We start from the raw sequence: 20,200 nt of genomic DNA on the forward strand, positions 1-20,200 counted from the left end.
TACGTTAACGTTCCTAGCTGGAATATCATGCACACACTGGAGTACAACAATGGGCTAGTGGTTCATCTGAAAGACCTGGGTTCAAGTCCCTCCTCTGGGCTCTGCCACAGACTTCGTGTGTGACCTTGGGCGAGTCATTTAGGGTACGTCCACCCAGTGGGAAAAACCCCGTGGCAGTGAGTCTTAGACCCCAGCTCAACTGAATCTGGCTTGTGAGACCCACGCTGCAGAGGTAAAAGTAGCAGCATCGCAGTTCGGGCTCAGGCAGGTTCTGAAACCCGGCGAGGGGAGATCTCGGAGTCCGGACTCCAGCCGGAGCCTGAACGTCCACTCTGCACTTTTTGGCACCGCAGCCCAAATCAGTTGGCCCACACTCTGGTACTAGCTGCCATGAGTCCTTTTTTTCCTGGGTAGACCTACCCTTAGCCTATCTCTGCCTCCATTTCCCAGCTGTGAGACGGGGATAACAGGGCTGCCCTACCGCACTGGTGGTTGTGCGGATAGATAAGTACCTGAAACAGAGTTAAGGTTACAGTAGTAAGTTGCATGACCTTTATACAGAATACAGAACCCAGCTGCCATTTTAAAAGAGAAGGGTTAGTGGAAGGGAATTTTGTATACATCTTCTTACAGCTCATACAGCTGGCCAATATTAAGATTGACAAGTGGGCATTCGCCTAACACAATAATCCCCTTAACTCTGACCCACAGAACATACCGGTTAGAGTTCTGAATGACAGTAATCTTATACTAACCTGTATCGATCATTAATGTTACGTTTACATACATTAAATATTTGATCAACCCTGCCAATGATGTATAAGCTGAAAGAGGTCATCAGTGGGTTGTAGTTAAGGCGGTTGCTGAAATATACAAGATGAATTTTCTCTTCTCAGTATCATCATTAGCTGAATGAATAGTAGAATAAAGGTGATTGTGCATACACAGTTTATTACCCTTGCAGTGCATACATCAGGTGAATGACAGCTGACAAGGGAAAAAGCCTTGCATAAAATGGGCAACCTTAAGTCTGATCCCCAAGAAATGCTTTTGAATTCTTTCAAAATAGGCACGGCTGGGTGCGGATAAAATAAATCATATCTGCTTGGAAATAGCAATGTATATACAGACTATTAAAGTTCATAAGTACACCTTGCGGGTAAGAATTAAAGCTGATCTTAGAATGTGTAAACTGATTTCATACAGATGAGTGTTGTATCTAGATGAACATTTCCTGACGCTTTGATGCTTAAGGATTTTTGAATGGAGATCGTAGAACCATAGAAATGTAGGACTGGAAGTGACCTCGAGAGGTCATCTAGTCCAGTCCCCTGCACTGAAGCAGGGATAAATATGAACTAGACCATCCCTGACAGGTGTTTGGCTAACCTGTTCTTAACCTCCAATGACAGAGATTCCACAACCTCCCTAGGCAATTTATTCCAGAGCTTAACCACCCTGACAGGAGGTTTTTCCTAATGTCCCACCTAAACCTCCCTTTTAGCAATTTAAACCCATCGCTTCTTGTCCTGTCCTCAGTGGATAAGGAGAACGATTTATCACCCTCCTCTTTATCATAACCTTTTATACACTTGAAGACTTATTACGTCACCCCTCAACCTTCTCTTCTCCAGACTAAACAAACCCTGTTTTTTCAGTCTTTCCTTCTGGGTCATGTTTTCTAGACCTTTAATCATTTTTCTTGATCTCCTCTTGACGTTCTCCAATTTGACCACATCGTTCCCAAAGCATGGTGCCGAGAACTGGACGCAACACTCCAGTTGAGGCTGTGTCAGTGCGGAGTAGAGTCGCGTTTCGTGTCGCGCTTACTACCTTCTTTCTTGCTGATCCATCACAGAATGAGGCTCGCTTTTTTTGCAACAGTGTTACACTGTTGAAATACCAGTTTTGTACCATGCATGGAGGTTGTATGAATTTTACCAGTGACCCTAACTCTGAGTTCAAGGTGTTTTTGAACATGGGGGAAATTTTACAAGGAGTAGAGGCTGGGCACACAGGAGTGTAATTGCCAGGATCACTTGTCATTCCTTTTTTTGAAGATTGGTGCCACATTTGCTTTTCTCTAATTGTCTTCCGCTTCCTGGGTCATATGTGAAGCGGAAGACAATTAGAATTGTCTTCTGTTTTTTCAGAAACAAAGGCCCAAGTTTCCCAAGGCTTTGTCTCTAGGAGAAAGTCGTGCCATTGTCTCTATACCAGATTGGGGAAAATGGCACAACCCCACCTAGTGTGGATACAGTGATACTGGGATAAAAATGCTTATACCACAATAACTTATTCCAATATGGGAAGGGGAATAAGCCATAAATCACCTTTATCCTGGTATAACTGCATCCACATGAGGGATCATACTGATACAACCGTACCCACAAAAAAATTCAGCCCACCTAACCAGCCTATAATCTGTGTGTAGACCAGGCTGGAGTATAGCAGCTAAGGCCCAGATCCTCAAAAGGATTTAGGCACCTAGCTCCCATGGGAGTTAGGAATCTAAATGCTTCTGAGGATCTGGGCCTAATTCCTTAAGATGCATCTGATCCAGACTGGCTAATTCTTACACACTGAGCTTTTCCAGGTCCCCTCTGCCTGCTCTTTATCGCCAGTTGCTTGGATAAAGATCTTTATTCCTTCCTAAGGGCTAAAAGTATGCAAGCCTTGCCGACACCGGCTATAACAAACTCACGTTACTAGGGTTATCGACGTCAATTCACACGTATAAAGGATGCATCTTCTAGCACTAAGTTGCCCACGCCTCTCCTGTTGTATTTTCCTTGTTAGAGACAAGAGGGCCAGATTTCTAGCTGGGGTAAATCGCCTGTCACGCCGTTGGAGTCGACAGGGACAGATCCCCAGCTGGGATGAATTCGCCAACACTCCATTGGAGTCCGTGGCACTGCACAAGCGGAGGACCTTTATTAACGCTGAGGTCTCGCCTTCTGATTGGCCCAAGATCCTCAAAAAGGAGCCCAGTCTCCCTCCACCACGTTGGAGTCCTTGTTGAGTTCATAGACTCCTAGATTTCAAAGTCAGAAGGGCCCATTGCGATCACCCCCTGTACAACCCAGGCCAGAGAACGACCCCGAAACAATTCCTCAAGCCGATTTGTTAGAAAAACATCCCATCTTGATTTTAAAATTGTCAATGGTGGAGAATCCACCCTGGGTCACCACCCTTGGTCAACTGTTCCAGTGGTCAATTACCCTCACTGTTAAAAATGTAAGCCTTATTTCCAGTCTGAATTTGTCTAATTTTCAACCACTGGATCTCTACTAGACTGAAGAGCCCGTTATTAAATACCTGTTCCGCATGGAGGTACTGATACGCTATTGTCAATCACCCCTTAACCTTCTCTTTGTTAAACTAAATAGATTGAGCTCTTTGAGTCGATCACTGTGACCTGTGAATTCTAATCCTTTAATTGTTCTTGTGGCTCTTCTCTGACCCCTCGCCAATTTATCAACATCCTTCTTGAACTGTGGACAGTCAGAAATGGATGCAGGATTCCAGCTGGTCACACCAGTGCCAAATACAGAGGACCAATAACCTCTCTGCTGCGACTCACATTTCCCCTGTTGATACATCTTAAAATCGCATTCGCTTTTTTGACCACAGCAAACCCCTTCTGCTTTGTTAACAGCCCTGCGTTCCCTCTAGGTGAGAGAGTTGTTAAAGCCCCACGTTCCCCTGGTTAACTCAACACCTGCAGTCCTCATTCAGCTGCAGTGGGCCTCCCTCGAGTTTGCTAGTGGCATATGTAACCCCGCCAGCCTCAGAGGCAGTGACAGTGAGTAACGTGGGACGGGGGGCGGGGGGAGGTCAACCCATTTTCAACCCCTACAAAAAGGATCGTGTCCAGGATGGACCTTGTTTCATCCAAAGATGTTTTTTGCATTCCTCTAGCTGAGGTCATCTCTAGGTCTGGCTTTGAACTGATTTAGAGCAACCCCAGGGGCTAATCAAGTTTTGAATGAACTAACTGGATACCTCCTCAAAGCTCCTTGGGATCACGTGGCCAGTGGCTTGCATTCTGCAGTGCGTTCTACCAGTTAGAGCAGAGAGACCTGGGAACTAGGACTCCTGGGTTCTGCCACTGACTCCCTGAGCTTGGGCTAGCCCATTGTATTCGTCTGGAGAGACTTGGAGCCCAGTCTCCTGGGATCTGGTCCCAAATCTGCCACTGACGTTCTACATAGGTTCTTATCCCGCAGCATCTGGGCGCCTTCCAGTTGTGCATTGAGCAACATGGCTAACATTTGTCATGTGTGCTTTTGTTCTCACATCCTCTCCCCAGGGGGAGAATTGTGTGTGCAGTAGGGTGGTTTGTTTAGGAAGGGTTTTGTTATTGTTTTAAAATGTCCATGCAGCTCTGTGTTAGCGACGGCTGGGCAAAGGGGGGCACCTTGCACTGGGAGCAGAAAGTGGGGACGGGCCTTAGTGCCCCCGTGGAGTTTGTTCCCCAGACTGGGGACGTGCCTGCCCTGCTGTTTCCTGGCAGAAAGTCCCCTGATGCTAGAGGAGCGGAATTATCGACCAGGGTCCCCAACCCAGAGCGTTAGCCTCTATGGGTATGTCTACGCTGCCCAGCACAAGAGAGACCCCCCTCCTTAGGCTTCAGAGCCCAAGCTGCAACATCCACCCAACTATTTTTCGAGGGCTAGCCCAAGCCGTGCTAGCCTGGGATTGTCAATCCGGGCTGGGAGGTATGGTGCCACGGGCAGCGTAGGCATACCGCGGGCGCAAGATAAGGACCGAGCCCTTGCACTTGCCTCGGTTCTGTGGGAAGCCAGCGTAAGGAGTGGAGGATGAGTGAGATTGGCTCGCTCTAGCAGTGTTCGGTACTCTTTGGAGTTTGTTGAGTGCTGAAGGCTTCATGCCCAGGTCTGTCTCCTGGTTGTAGTCCGATCAAGGGCTGGTGAAGGCATGAACAACCGAGGCTTGGTCGTTGTCCGCCAGGATGGGACAGAGCCCCCTGGCCAGCCAGAGATGCGATGTGTGGATGCTGCAACCAGGAATCCAAGAGCACTCCCAAGTGACGGACTGCCCTGACCCTTTGTGGGTGTGCGCCCTGGCTGCAAACACCTTGAGACACTCACCTCTGCCCGCCAGCAGCCCCTCTGTCTTGCTTGGGTTTGTGATGGTTCTCGGGGTGCCCAGGGCTGTGAGTCACCCCTCTTGCCTCCAGCGTGAGGCAGTCTTGCTTGTGCTTAGCGGGACATCAGTCGCACAAGCCCTCTCCTCTGGGCTCGGCCAGCCTTTGCTTTGCCTTGCAGGTGAACAACAGGCGCACCCCAGCTCCTGAGGTCCCTGGAAGCATTTCCCGTGTTATATCCAGCCCCTGACCCGGGGGCTGTGTCTGCTTTACCACAGGAACAGCACACACCAGCCTGGGAGCTTCAGCTCAAGACATTTGTTGTCAAAGATTCAAGGGATAGTGAGTAACAAAAGGTGACATCGCAAGTGGAATCATCATACGCTTTTTAGAGACTGGTTTCAGAGTAACAGCCGTGTTAGAAAGCTCATGCTCAAATAAATTGGTTAGTCTCTAAGGTGCCACAAGTACTCCTTTTCTTTTTAGAGACTAAACTTCACGGGCTAAAGAAGTTTCTCACCCCAAGTCCTGCAGCGTTTCCAGCTGGGGTTGGCTAAGGCCCTGCTTTCATGAACAGAAAGGTGCTGTCCATTTGCTTCCTAAGTGTAGGACCAAGGGCTGTCGTCTTTGTCTCCTAGGGGTACCCCCAAAGTTCACCACCCCCGGGGCTTGTTTCTCCCTGTGTGCTGCTTCCCTGTTGCTGTCACAGCTCTTCGTTAACATCTGATTTCGTATGTAAATAGGCAATAGCTTTCAGTGCTTAATTTACATCCCAACAGGGCCTGTTTTTCACCTCTGCTGGTGACTAATATCTTGATACAGATGCTAAGAATGTATTTCCAGTACACATAAATAACTTCTTACATCGTACCTGTACAGACAGTTCACAGCTATATTGATAACCAGCGTGACTCCTGCTTTCATTTGAGACCTTACATGGCAGTCTTTGGTGAACCAGAATGTACATACCAGAATCAAGAGGTGCCTGTGCTCCTCTGTTCCCCGTCAGTTGGCATTAAGAGGTTCTTGGGTCATACAGTTCAGCTGATCTTAGAATCATAGATTCAGAGAAGATTAGGGTTGGAACAGACCTCAGGAGGTCATCTCGTCCAACCTTCTGCTCAAAGCAGGACCAACCCCGACTCAATCATCCCAACCAGGGCTTTGTCTTCATCCATGAGTTGATCGCACCCAAGCACTGGGCCATTTTGGTGGTAGTAGTGTGGTCCTGTGTGGTGAAGGATACATAGAGCTGTGTGTCATCTGCACACAACTTATATCTGTGGCCCCTGTGACCAGTTCTCCTACCACTTTCATGTAGTTGGTGGATAGGACCAGAGAGAATGGACTCTTGTAGGATTCTGCAAATGAGGGGTCTGGTGGCGGAGGGGCAGTTACACCACATTCTCTGTGTGACCATGGGTGACTGTCTATCGAGGGTGTTACATCAAAGTCATCCCCATGCTCTCATAGCATTTGAGGAACTTCACCCTTCTCTGCATTGGTAAAGAGGGCGAGGACTTCCCACCAGGGTTATGAGGCCCCTCTAATTAATGCTTTTACAGTGCTTTGAGATCCTCTCATGGAGAGAGCTTGAGAAAGGCCACGTTATTTTTCATTCGCTATAACCGAGGTTAGCTCAGACAGTGTTTCTCAACCAGGGGTACGTGTACTCCTGGGGGTACGCAGAGGTCTTCCAGGGGTATATCAACTTATCTTGATATTTGCCTAGTTTTACAACAGTCTACATAAAAAGCACTAGCGAAGTCAGTAGAAACTAAAATTTCATACAATGACTTGTTTATACTGCTCTACATACGATACGCTGAAATGTAAGTACAATATTTATATTCCAATTGATTTATTTTATAATTAGACGGTAACAATGATGAAAGTCAGCCATTTGTCAGTAACAGTGTGGCTGGGACACTTTTGTATTTTTCTGTCTTGCTTTTGCATGCAAGTCGTTTTTAAGTGAGGCGTAACTTGGGGGTGCGCAAGACGAATCAGATTCCTGAAAGGGGTGCGGGTACAGTCATCTGGAAAAGTTGAGAGCCACTGAGCTCAGGAAACTTCACCCCAAGAGGAGGTGTGTTGGGCTTGTCACTTACAAACCTGGTGGAGCCTAGAACACAGACATTCTGTCCTGTAACATCCTGATGGCCGTGTGTCTGTGTGTGTCTGTGTCCGTCTGTCTGTCCTGGGGTTCCCGGGACCTTGAGCCTCAAAATATCCTAACTCCTCGCCGCTGTGTGTTTGTTACATATGCTCTTGCTACTCCATTGACTATTTCTCCCCAAGAAGTGATGTCCTACCACACACATTTCCACGTCTCCTCCCCATTTAGGATGACACCTTAACCGCTTGGCCTCCTGGGCAAAGTTGAGTGTCGCTACATCCACGGTCTCCTGTTGTGATATTGTGTCATCCTGGCGTGACAACAACGTCTGTCCTCTGTGACTCAAACATGTAGCCTGAGCTACCGTCATGGGTCCCATTGACTACTTAACCACCCCACGTTGAGGGTTTATACCTACTTAGACTACAGTGGAGAAGTTATCAGTGGAAGGGTGCAGAATAGAGACTATCCAGTGCTCTGTCTGTGATAATTACTTTAATTAGCCAACCTACCCACAGTACGCACACTGCCAGCTGATCAAGGAGAGAGAGAACAAGACGTGAGGTCTAACATTTGCATAGTTCACACCGTGCCTTGCAGAGAAACCCAAAATGTTAGTCATCACCAGTGATCGTCATCCTGGCCTTTCCCATGGCACACAGGCCGGGATACGGCTTTTATAATGTGTCACGCCGACCCCCACTATGCCTAATGCATATTCGGTAGGGGTTCCAGCCCCTTTTCCTTATCTGTATTTCCTCACCCTACTCTTGGTGGGGGGCTCTTCTGCCCTAAGTTACTCGCCCTTTTACTTCAAGCTTATTAGCATATACGTCAATTAGCTACCATGGCGTTTTTGGATTCGGACAGCTATCGACGTTCCCAGCTTCAACGATCTAAAGCCAATACAAATTGGCATCTTGCGGCTACCTGTCAGCAGTCTTCTCACGTCACTCTGTCTCGTGACATCTTGTGAGATAGGTTTAGTTACATGTGTCAAGTCTTTAGGCCATAGACCTTCATTAGTTCGGCTGAGCTAGGTTCGTTACAGGCTCGCAGCCTGTAGGCTTTTGCATTGACTCCCTTAATCCATACCTAGATCTCATTTAGCATCTGTCAATATATCTATAGCAACATGGCTGGCGGCAAATGTCACATGGCCGTGACATTCCGATGGCCCTAGAAGATACCTGGGGAGCCTGGTAGGTGCTGATGCAGAACGTGTGTTTGAGAGAGATGCAACAAAATCAAGGTGATGCTGGAGAAAGCGACTGGACCCTATCCTGACAGATGGAGGAGGCAGGAGGATCGCTGCTGGTACATGGACATCCTCCCTTCATCCAGGTGCCCTCTCTAGAGGCGGGCCAGTCCCAATGGGAGGAAGTGCACAGCAGGGGGCTGGGAGTCAGGACTCCTGGGTTCTAGTCACAGCACATGGAAAGAAGGGGTTTCGCTTCACAGCAGTGTGACCTAGTGGATCAAGCACTGGCCTGGGTCTCAGGCAACCTGGGTTCTCTTCCCAGCTCTGCTGCTGGGAGCCCTCGGACAAGTCTCTTCACTGCTCTGTACCTCAGTTTCCCTACCTGTAAAGTGGGGATAATGATACTGCGCCTCCTTCGTGAAGTGTTTTAGGATCTACTAATAAAAAAGTGCTTGATGTTAATCCCTAGCTCTTATTCTACAGATTAGAGCAAAGGGACTGACCCGGGGCTCCTTCAATCTGCTCTTAGCTCTGCAAACAGGTGAGGTCTACTAATGAAAACAAGGGTTTGGCTGTCAGGACTCCTGGGGTCTCTTCCCAGCTCTGCCACTGAACTGTGGGCAAGTCACTTCCTCTCTCTGGGGTTCAGTTTACCCTGCTGTAAAGGGAAAATAATGTTCACCTGATTCATTGGGGCTGATGACGTGAGGTTGAGTAACTCAGAGTAAAGAGCTGTGAGAGCCTCCGATGGGACTCTTGGGTTCTATCCCCAGGTCTGGGAGGGGAGTAGGGTCTAGAGGTTGGAGCTGGGTGTCAGGACTCCTGGGTTCTATCCCCAGCTCTGGTGTCTAGTGGTTAGAGCAGAGGAGCTGGGAGTTGAAGAAGGAATCTGGGGGGGGCTGTTTTGGGGGGGAGTTCCAGGTCCCTTGGGAAGCCCATGACTCTCCCTCCACCCTTCGTGGAAAGGGGTTTAATTGTACCTTCTAGTAAAGGGAAGAGGGTCTGGTATGGATGCTGATGGGAGGCCTTGTAAGACCTCTAGGGGTGTGTCTACACTGCAGTGTAAACCTGGACTCAGACTCAGGTTTGAGCCCAAACCTCATTTCCATCCCCACACAAATCTGTCTAGCCCAGGTCAATAAATACTCTGGAGCTAGGACCCACCCAAGGGTGTTGGTCAGAACCCAAGTCCAGCTCAGACTCCGGTCCAAGCCCTGTCATTTTGCAATGTGGACGCAGCGCAAGCCGTGGACCCGAGTCAGCAGGTCGGTGCAGTGCAGTGTGGATGCATTAACCCTGGCTATGAGACCCAGGCCCGGCAATTGTAAACCTGATGCAGGACCCGCAGACCTAGGTTTACAATGCAGTGTAGTCATACCCTGGCTGTGTCCCACTGCCTCTGGGATGGATAGAGACCTCTCCCCAGCGAGGACAGCTGTGCCAACCTTGCTGCCATCTTGGATGGCAAACTGAGCCAGTCCGCTGGCTTTTCACTCCTCTCCCTGGCCAGGTTTTCCCAGGATTGTCCCTTTTTTATATTTAGGTGGCTATCCTGGTAAATCTATATCTTCCCAGGACATTAAAAGTCTTGAGTTTTGTCAGTCACAGCACCGCTGGCTCCCCCAGCCTATCATGGCTCTAGTAGGGGGAGACATGGGGCAGCAGCTCCCAACTCCGGAGCGTCTGGGAGCCACGGGGATGGGGCGGCTCGGAACGAGCAGTGCCCAGGTACCGGCTGTGGGGGCCACTGCTGGGCAGGAGCAGGGTGGATCTGGCAGGCTCCGTCCTGCGTGGCGAGGTTGGTGCCCGCAGCAGGCCAGGGAGCAGGAGCCCACAGGGGCTGAGGAGACAGTGCCCTGGGTGAGGGGTCGGTGGTACTCCGGGGTGTATGTGGTGGGTGTGGTGGGGCAGGCAGTTGTCCCCGTTATTTGTACCGCCGAGGTGGCAACCCTATCCTGATGGCGCCACGCCCCAGATAACTCTGTGCCTAGCCCTCCCGTCCTCCCACAACCACCCTGGTTCCCCCTCCTTACTGCAGGGGAAGGGGGTCACCGAGAGGGGGTGCTGATTAGGCATGGAGGCTTTTAATTAAGGCTGGGCCAATTGGCTCGGCAGGAATAGCCCCACCCCTTTGCCCTGAGCAATCCCTCACCTCAAATCTCTCTCCTGCCTTCCTGTCCCTCACCCCTGCCTCAGGCCTGGCCTGGCGGGAAGGAACACCCTCCAGTACAGTGCAAGAGACAAGCAGTGCTCAGGGGGGTGACTAGCCCAGAAATCGGGTGGAGAGAAGAGGGGCTGGGGAGGATGGAAGGGAGAAGGAATGTGGGAGGAAGAGGAGAGGAGTTGCCTGGGGCAAGCTCTCGTCTCCTTTCCAATCCCCCGCCCCAGCCAAAATGTCAGTGGTCGCAGCAGCATCACCCTGGTGCCACTTCCTGTCACAAATCCAGCCCGTGGCCGGGTGGGGCTCAGATACCAGGGGGCTGAGTCCGGATGATAAGCGCCTAGGCAGAGAGAGAGGGGGGAGGCGGCAGCCATTTTGAAAGAGCAGCCCATAGCCACGCTCCCACTGACAGTGGTAGGAGGCGATGGTGGCCATTTTGAACAAGGTCAGCCCATAGTTTTGCTTCCATTGGGGACAATAGGAGGCAGTAGTGGCCATTTTGAATGAGGTCGACCCATAGCCTTGCTTCCATTGCGGGAGAGAGAATGAGGGGGTCTAAATTAGCTGTTACTACTCAAGAAAGAGATCTCGACGGCGGCGTGGATAGTTCTCTGAAAACATCCACTCAATGTGCAGGGCTGTCAAAAAAACAAACCGACTGTTAGGAACCATCAGGAAAAGGAGAGATAATATGACAGAAAATACCATGTTGCCTATATATAAAGCCATGGTATGCCCACGCCCTGAATACTATGTGCAGATCTGGTGGCTCCCATCTCAAAAAAGATCTATTAGAAATGGGGGAAGGGCAACAAAAATGATGAGGGGGATGGAGCATCTTCCACATGAGGGGAGATTTTCAAACCTGGGACGGTTCAGTTTGGAAAAGAGACGCCTGTGGGGGGTTATGACGGAGGGCTATAACATTATGACTGGGGTGGAGAAGGTGACTAGGGAAAGTGTTATTTATTCCTTCATGTCACACAAGAATCAGGAGTCACCCAGTGAAATGGACAGGCATCAGGTTGAAAACAAACAACAGGAAGTACTTTGTCACCCTGCATGCAGTCAACTTGTGGAACTCCTTGCCAGTGGATACTATGAAGGCCAAAAGTATAACTGGGTTCAAAAAAGAATGAGATAAGTTCCCGGACGGCAGGTCCGTGACATTAGCCAAGATGCTCAGGGATGCAACCCCATGCTCCGGGTGTCCCTAAACCTCTGACTGCCAGAAGCTGGGAGTGGATGACTGAGGATGGATCACTAGATAATTGCCCTGTTCTGTTCATTCCCTCTGAAGCACCTGGCATTGGCCACTGTCAGAAGGCAGGATACTGGACTAGATGGACAATTGTGCTGGGCTGGATGGACCACTGGGAACAGTAGGCGGCGATGGCGGCCATTTTGAACAAGGTCATCTTGTGACGTCACACCCATTGGGAGAAATATGCGATGATGGCAACCATTTTGAACAAGGTCCACCCGTGTTCTCACTTCTGAGGGTGGTGGCCATTTTGAACAAGGTCAGCCCCTAGCCTCGCTCCCATTGGGAACAGTAGGAAGCGGTGGCAGCCATTTTGAATGAGGGAAGTCCTTGGCACAATCATGGTCCTTGCCTGGGCTGCACCATTCTTCCCGACATTTGAAGGGGCTAAAGCAGGGTGCAACCCACTCAGGTCTGACGCGTCTGCCCCACCATAGATTGAGTCTGAGGAGCAGATGGGCCAAATTTGATTGGCATTGCAACCTAGCACTCGGGGTCTCAACACCACTCAAATTTGTCCCTCTGGAGGCGGAGGCAGAGCCTGGCCAAACCCGAATGGCCCTGCATCCCCATGTACCAGATCTCAACGCTATCTGATTTCGGGGCCCTTCAAACAGGGGCCTGGGGCAAACTACCCTTAAACTGGTACAGGAGGTTTTGGGGGTCAAGGCAGGAGTGCCTGATGAAGCCCAGGACTCTCCAGAGGTGTGGGCTGCCCATGGCAGGGCACTTGCAGGGGACTGGCTGTTCCCCAAAGTACTGGCTCCTGCTCTCTGCTTCCAGCTCATGCTACAGGTGCCCGGGTTGCTCTTGGCAAAGAAGAGCCTGGAGGCCTGGAGCAGCGACTGGAGACAAAGAGGAGAAAGCCAATCCTCGGGGCTACTGCATAACAGGAGAGAAACTGCCTGCTGGGACTGGAGCAGCCGGCTACTGGCGAGGGAGTTGTCCTGGAGATTGGACAGGGAAACCAGGTGCAGGGACCAAGCAGCCCAGCATAGGAGACAGATAAGACCAGGCACCATGTGTTGGAGTCCACCATCCTATGGCAAAGTTTGAGGATTCAGCCCTCCCACCCCAGCCAAATATGGAGATTAATCCTCCCCCCCCCCCCCCCCTGAGCAGCTCTCAGGCCAACTAGCTAGCGGAGAGATGCAGGAAGCAACCAAAAGCCAGAGCAGAGGCTCGGGGCTTCTAGACAGGGAAGGGGGAGGGTGGTTAGCCTGCAGCTTGGACAGAGCAAGGGCCAAGAAGAGCAGAGAGAGAGGGAGTGGGCAGGGATCTGGGAGGATGCCAGGGAAGGATGGAGTTGAGGACCAGCCGGGTGGGATCCAACCAGCCGGAGATGATGCATTACTGGTGGCCTAGAGGAGAACGTGGCAGGAATCAGTCTGGGTCTGGCCAAAGGCCTTTAGCCCAAAGAACAAGCAGGAGCAGGGAGATTATGGAGATGACCCAGCAGGGTTTAGCAGCAGCAGGGTGGGAAGGGGACAAATTTAGAAGTGCTGAAGGTGAGCTTGGCCTCTGTCAAAGGCTAGGAGAGAGATCACGGCCAGGTCCTGCAATGCTCAGCTGCCAGGACCTGTATCCAGGGGATGATTCCTTTCCTCACCCCCCGCCCCCCCACACACACCTCCCCCCCCACCCCTACACACACACACCCTGCATGGGGAAGAGTTTACTCTCTGATCTCTGCCCGGGGCACACACTGGGGAGCTGGGTAAACTCATTGGTCCGTATTGGCAAACCTGTCAGCCCAGGGCTCTCTTCGGAGCCTGGAGGGCACCAGATATGGAGTGGCTTGCGCAATGGGAGGTTAGACCCTCCTTGATCACGCCCCCACCACCTCCATTTTTACCCCCTGCAGACCCTGGCCTTGCAGAGACCTGGGCTGAAATGTTCACTCCCTGGAGAGCAGCGCTGTGTCCTCTCTCAGGGATGAGCATATGGGACTTGGTGGCTGAGGGACTGAGCTTGCTCACTAGCAGACGGGCAGAGGTTTGCACTGTTATTACGGTAACTCCCGAAGAGCAGGGCCCCATTGGGGTAGGTTATGTATACATGGGACAACACCCCAGGATGGGCCATCTGGAGGGGCTGAACCTGGGACCTCTGGATTTAGGAGCTAGTCTCTACCGTTTGAGATTAACTCAGCAGTAGCAGGTTTCAGAGTAGCAGCCGTGTTAGTCTGTATCCGCAAAAAGATAAAGGAGTACTTGTGGCATCTTAGAGACTAACAAATTTAGTCTCTAAGGTGCCACAAGTACTCCTTTCAGCAGTAGCAGTCACACAAACCTTGGATCCTGCTGGGAAAGGGTCAGATGGGTTCTGCTGACTCTCTGCTGCTGGTGGCTCTTTTACCCTCCCTGGAGGCAAGGGAGGAGGAAGGGATTTCCTGGGGACAGAGGACCTAGGGTGTGGGCTGAGCAGTCCTGGGGAGGAGCCCTAGGAGGCAGCTTGGCCTAGGGAGAACGTTTGAGTTCGACTTTGGTACCTGATTGTTGTTTTAATAAAGCCAAACTCTAGGGAGGGGAGAGTGAGTTTGGTTTCTGCATAGTGTAGTTGGGCTGGGTATGTAGAGGAGGCTGGGCCTGGAAGAGACCCCAGACACATCGGGGTTCAGAGTAAAGAGCAGATTAGTTTGTTGCAAACTGGAACCAAATCCTTGTGTCTCAGGAAAGCATTGTCCATTCTGTTAGGCTACACAGCCGCTCAGGTTTTCATGTTCCAAGATTTCTGCAGTTGGAAAAACAAAATCATAACTTTCCGCTATTGCAGTAGAAAGCATTCCTCTATGCAAATTTCCCTTTTTCTCTGGTGGGAAAATCAACCATTCCCCCCGCCCCCCGCCTGCACCGGCGTTAAAGCTGTATATAAACAAAACTAGGAAACTGGAACCAAAGATAAATGTTGTGCAGAAGAGTCCAGGAGCTAATTTTTCTTTCCCCAGTTCATGTTTCCATTGAACGAGTCCTTTAAAGCTGGAAAATCCCAGACCCTGCCACTCCTTTGGAAGAATGCAAATGCTAAGGCCCTAGTTCCATACTGTCAATAGAAAATTTGTGTGAGAGAGACAGAGAAGCCACCCAGATCTGCCCATGCCTGGAATATCGGGTCCTGCTGTGGATGCTACGAAGCAAGAAAGATTTTTGCTGAACTGGAGGGGAATCCAGAGAAGTTCGGAGGGCTCAAGGGATCGATGAGAGAGAAATTAAAAGAGCTAAATATGGACAACCTGACTAAGCAACAACTGAGGGTCAGGCAAAATGTAGGAACGTAGGAGTTGCTTTGCCAGATCAGGCCAGACACCCGTCTAGCTAATCCCAGCTGCTTCAGGGGAAGACGCTAGAACACCCCTTGATGAGCAATGTTGGAATAACCTGCCCAGGGGGAAAGTTTCATCCGATAGTTGGAGCTTGCCTTGTGCCCTGAAGCAGTTTTCAAAGGTTTGAAGGGCCTTAGGGGCAGGGAGGGAGAGGAATTCCTTAATGGGGCGTGTGTGGAGTAATGCGAGAAGAGGCAAAGGTTTGGGTTCAAATGATCCATACGCAGATCCTGGAGTGTTTGCTCCGCTCCTGAGTTTCTGATCTGGTGATCCACCAAAGCATTGCAGCAGGCATGGCGATATTCTATCGGTGCTCAATAGGGACCCCTCCATATTTCAAAATCAAGGTCTCTGCTCGTTGCATTGATTCTTCTGCTGACCCGTGTGACTGTGGGTCGTGAAGGTTGGGCTGGGTGCACTTGAACTGACGTATCAAAGAGAATGTTCTAAGTGAGCCATTTGTGAATTGTGGCCATTTATTTGTGACTAGCTGATCTGGAATCCCATGGTGAGCGTGGCTACTCCATGAGTTGGTCATGACGGCATGGCTACTCCACGCATTGAGTGGGACAGCTTGTCTACTTGATGAATTGGTCATGATGGCATACTGGCATTGCTATTCCATGTGTTGAGAGTGGCCGCTTTGCGCCTCGATGAGTTGGCCATGACGCTATTGCTACTCGATGAGTTAGGCGCCATGGCGTTGTGACCCAGTGAGTTGGGCACCATGGCATTGCTGCTCGGTGAGCTGGGCGCCATGGCATTGCTATTCAATGAGTTGGGCGCCATGGCATTGTGACCCAGTGAGCTGGGCGCCATGGCATTGCTGTTCAATGAGTTGGGCGCCCTGGCATTGCCACTCGATGAGTTGAGAGTGATGGCTTCGCTACTCGATGAGTTTGGCATGGCAGCTTTGCACTGATTGCGTTGAGCGTGACAGGATTGCTATTTGATGTACTGACCATGCCAGTGTTGCTACTCAATGCATTGGGTGTGTCGGGTCTGGCACAGTGACTGGACAGAGCATACACGTCCTTCCTCACAGTCCCTTCCCCATTGAGCTAAGTTGCAAGTGGCTGCAGTCCAGACCCAGACACACAGCGGCCTGTGGTCATTATCTCTGGGAAGTTCATGAATTTCTGTGTTCGAGAAGCAGGGTGTTTGGTAAACATCAGCTGATTGGAGCGAGTCATTCCAGCCTGAAGTCGAGAGTTCCCAGTGCAATGTTGTGACAAACAAGGCTAATGGGATCCTTGGACACATAATGAGGGGAGCAGCGAGTACAGCTCGAGGGACAGGCGCCTCCTCCACACAGCATTGGGGAGACTGATAATGGAATACTGCCTCCAGGTCTGCCGTCGCCAGTTTAAAAAGGACATTGAAAAATTGTCAAGGGGCCAGAGAAGAGCTACAAAAATGACTTCCAAGCTAGAGAAAAGGTCTTGCAGTCAGAGACTTCAGCCAAGTCTCCACTACAAAATTAAGTCGACCTACAGCCACCACGGTGATTAAATCACTTTTGCGTGTTCACACGACACTCCTTGTGTCGGCGGTGTGCATCCTCACCAGGCGCGCTTGCACTGATTGAACTGTCAGAGTGGGGCACTGTGGGACGGCTCCTGAAAGCCAGTAACGGTCAACGTAAGAAAAACTTTTTCACTAGGAGGGTGGTGAAACACTAGAATGGGTTACCTAGGGAGGTGGTGGAATCTCCTTCCTTAGATATTTTTAAGGTCAGGCTTGACAAAGCCCTGGCTGGGTTGATTTAGTTGGGGATTGGTCCTGCTTTGAGCAGGGGGTTGGACTAGATGACCTCCTGAGGTCCCTTCCAACCCTGATATTCTATGATTCTGTGATTGCGCTGACCCGTGTGCTAGGCCTCTTGCAGAGGTGGAGTTGTTAAGTTGGCACAGCGGGCGAGTTACATCAGTGGGAGCTATATTTTAGTGTAGACGCTTACAGCGTTAGCTTGATGGAAGCTGCCTTGCGTCGACCTAACTCTGTAGTGTAGACCAGGCCTTAGAGAGCTCAGTCTGTGTAGCTTATCAGAAAGAAGACTGAGAGGTGACTTGAATATAATATTTAAATATCTTCATGGGGAGAAAATACCAGGTACTAAGGGGGGGTCTTTAATCTAGCGGAGAACAAGAACCAATGGATGGAGGTCAAAGCCAGACAAATTCCAATTAGAAATAAGGCACAATTTGTTTTACCAGTGCAGGTAAAACTGCCGAAGGAACTGATGGACTCTCCATCTCTTTGATGTCTTCATATCCAAACTGGATGTTTTATAGGAAAAGATGCTTTAGTCCAACACAAGTTCATGGGCTCGATACAGGGGAAACAGGGTGAAATTCTCAGGTGTGTGATATACAGGAGGTCAGAATCAGTGATCTAATGGTCCCTTCTGGCCTTACATTTGATGAAAAGAGTGGAAGTGATTCAAAGATGAGGAAAGGCTATCTCCAGTTAGCATGGATTGGAAGGGAGAGGGATCAAGAGGCAATGAGGTCAGAAAAGAGGCGGTCACAGAAGTCAAGGTGAGAGGTGACCAAGGGCTAGAGACAGGGGTGGATTGTAAGGGAAGCCAATGCTGGATCTGGGGAGAAGGAAAGAAGCAGAGTCATAGATGAGCGCCGAGGCTGGAAGCTCTGGTGACACTGTTCCCAAATGGGGCAGGTCAGTAGACAAGCATCCTGAGTCTTGGGCTGCTGGCAGTGCCCTAAGACAGCTCCAGTAGATGCCCCACCTTGTTTAGATGTCGCCCATGCCGATTCCAAGGGCATTAAAGCCAGGACCATGAAGGTAGGCAGATCTCTAGGGCAGGGGTTCTCAACCTTTTCCTTTCTGAGGCCCCCGCCAGCGTGCTATAAAAACTCCACGGCCCACCTGTGCCACAATAACAGGTTTTCTGCATATAAAAGCCAGGGCCAGCATTAGGGGTTAGCAAGCCGGGCCAGTCCCTCTCACGGTGGCACTCAGGGAAATTCAGATCGCTGCCTCCAAAGAGACAGTGCCTGTTGGATTCACGCCTATTTGAATATTACGGCCCTGAGATGGGTTAGAGCAGGGTTCTCGGCCTTTTCCTTTCTGAGCCCCCCCATAACATGCTATAAAAACTCCAGTGCTCACCTGTGCCCCAAGAACCATTTTTTGGCACATCCAGTCATAGGCGCCAACTCTGTGGGTGCTCCAGGGCCAGAGCACCCATGGGAAAAAAACAGTGGCAGCCCTGCGGATCGCACCTTCCCCTCCTCCCAACGTCTCCCACCCGCCACGATCCGCTGTTCCGTGGCATGCAGGAGGCACTGAGAGGGACGGGGGGTGGAATGGGGGCAGGAAGAGGTGGGGCGGGGGCTTAGGGGAAGGGGTGGAGAGGGGGCAGGGCCTGGGACGGAGCGGGAGTCGAGCACCCCCCAGGAACCAAAAAGTCGGCGCCTATGTGTCCAGTAGATTAAAAGCTTTGTGAAATGGATCGTTATACAGTGAAACACACACACATCTAGAATATAAAAAAGAAAAGGAGACTGGAGGTCCTGCAATGAAAAAATGTACATAGTGTCAAGCTTGTTGCTGCTGCTGTTCAATGATTCGCTCAAGCCGCGGGGGTATCTTCAGCCCCGGGTGGCAGGGCTCGGGCTTCGGCTTTCTGCCCTGTCTAACTTTGGCCCTGCTCTCTAATACATTTTGGCGGGTCCCCTGAAACCTGCTCGGGGCCCGCGCACCCCCAGTTGAGAACTTCTGGTTTAGAGTACAACATTATTAGGAACAAACAGGATTTAGGTGATATTAAGTGAGAGAAAAAGAGACAGATCTGGGTACAAACAGCATATGATTTCTAGTGAGTAGACGTGAATTCCAGCAAGTGATTTCTTTGCCTAAATGAATGTCTCACAGCACGTTAGCAGCATCTCCTGCCCTTCAGGTCAAGAGGATCCAACTTTCACAGGCTCACGGGCTGCAGCCCCTCAGTCCCCTAAGCAACAGATAAAGGAAATGTCTTTTTGCTCCCCTTATATTACCCGAAGGGCATTGTCTCTGCGTCAAGAGGCAGGGAGGCTTCTTGGGGTGCAGATTCTGTCCCCCGGCATGTTCTTCTCCACCGCTTGTTAGCTTGATGGTTTTGTTTACCTTACATGTAAATGTACTTTCATGCCACCAGCACACAGCTATAAGTCTTGGCACATACATTGCCCCATGATTTGGGGGCCCAGCGTGTCACCAGTTTACATATGGTACCTCGCCTGACACCTTTTAGAGATATATTGTGACAACAGTGGGTTGGGGTGATGAATGTGTCATGCCTGATACGACGTATAGTTGGCTTTGAGCGACTCCTGGGGTCACAGTGAACTTGGGCAAGTGACTCCCCTGCCCCTTCTGTGCCTCAGTTTTCCCATATGTAAAGGGCTTTCAGGCCTCCTGACAAAAGGTGCTATTGTTATTATTGACACAATGGTAGCGCCCGACTGTCCCAATCCATTAGGGCACCCACCGCGCTCGGCACTGTACAGACACCTACAGAGACAATGTCCCTGGGCATGTGCTAAGCAAGTTCACCATGCGCGATGTGCTATACAGAGCCAGAGTAGGTGGAAGGGGTGCCCCCTAGGGCTTCCAAGGGGTCTGATCACATGCTGCAAACGTGGAGGAAGATCTAGTTGCTCTCCCCAGCTCTTCCATGGACTCCATTAATGATCCTTGGCAAATCACTTCCTCTCTCTTGCTGTAAAAGGGGGAGACTCATCCCTGGGTCTGCTTAGCCTGGGAGCTCTTTGGGGCAGGGGCATGAGTGAGCAGCACCGGGCCCAGCAGGGCCCAGCTGTTGGCTGGACTGTACTATAATACCTCTAAGTGTCTCCTTGTTTCTCAGTACGAGCTGTTGACCCTCTCCGCCACTCACAGCTCTGTGTGCGTTTCGTGTGCCCAGTCACCCAGGCTGTGGCTTGTCCTCGGGTGACTTCCAGCCTCCATTCCACGCCATCTCCCCTGCCCCACGCCCTTCCTGGCACCCCAACTTACC

The 20,200-nt window shown here is 50.7% G+C and overlaps 1 protein-coding gene across 1 annotated transcript in view; it reads left to right on the forward strand.

Moving 5' to 3' along the window:
- Positions 1-20,200, forward strand: part of DLL3 (delta like canonical Notch ligand 3) — a 258,608-nt gene that overhangs the window by 237,406 nt on the left and 1,002 nt on the right. The window lies entirely within an intron of this gene.

Source organism: Lepidochelys kempii, chromosome 23 (genome assembly GCF_965140285.1).
Source record: "Lepidochelys kempii isolate rLepKem1 chromosome 23, rLepKem1.hap1, whole genome shotgun sequence".
Lineage (NCBI taxonomy): Eukaryota > Metazoa > Chordata > Testudines > Cheloniidae > Lepidochelys > Lepidochelys kempii.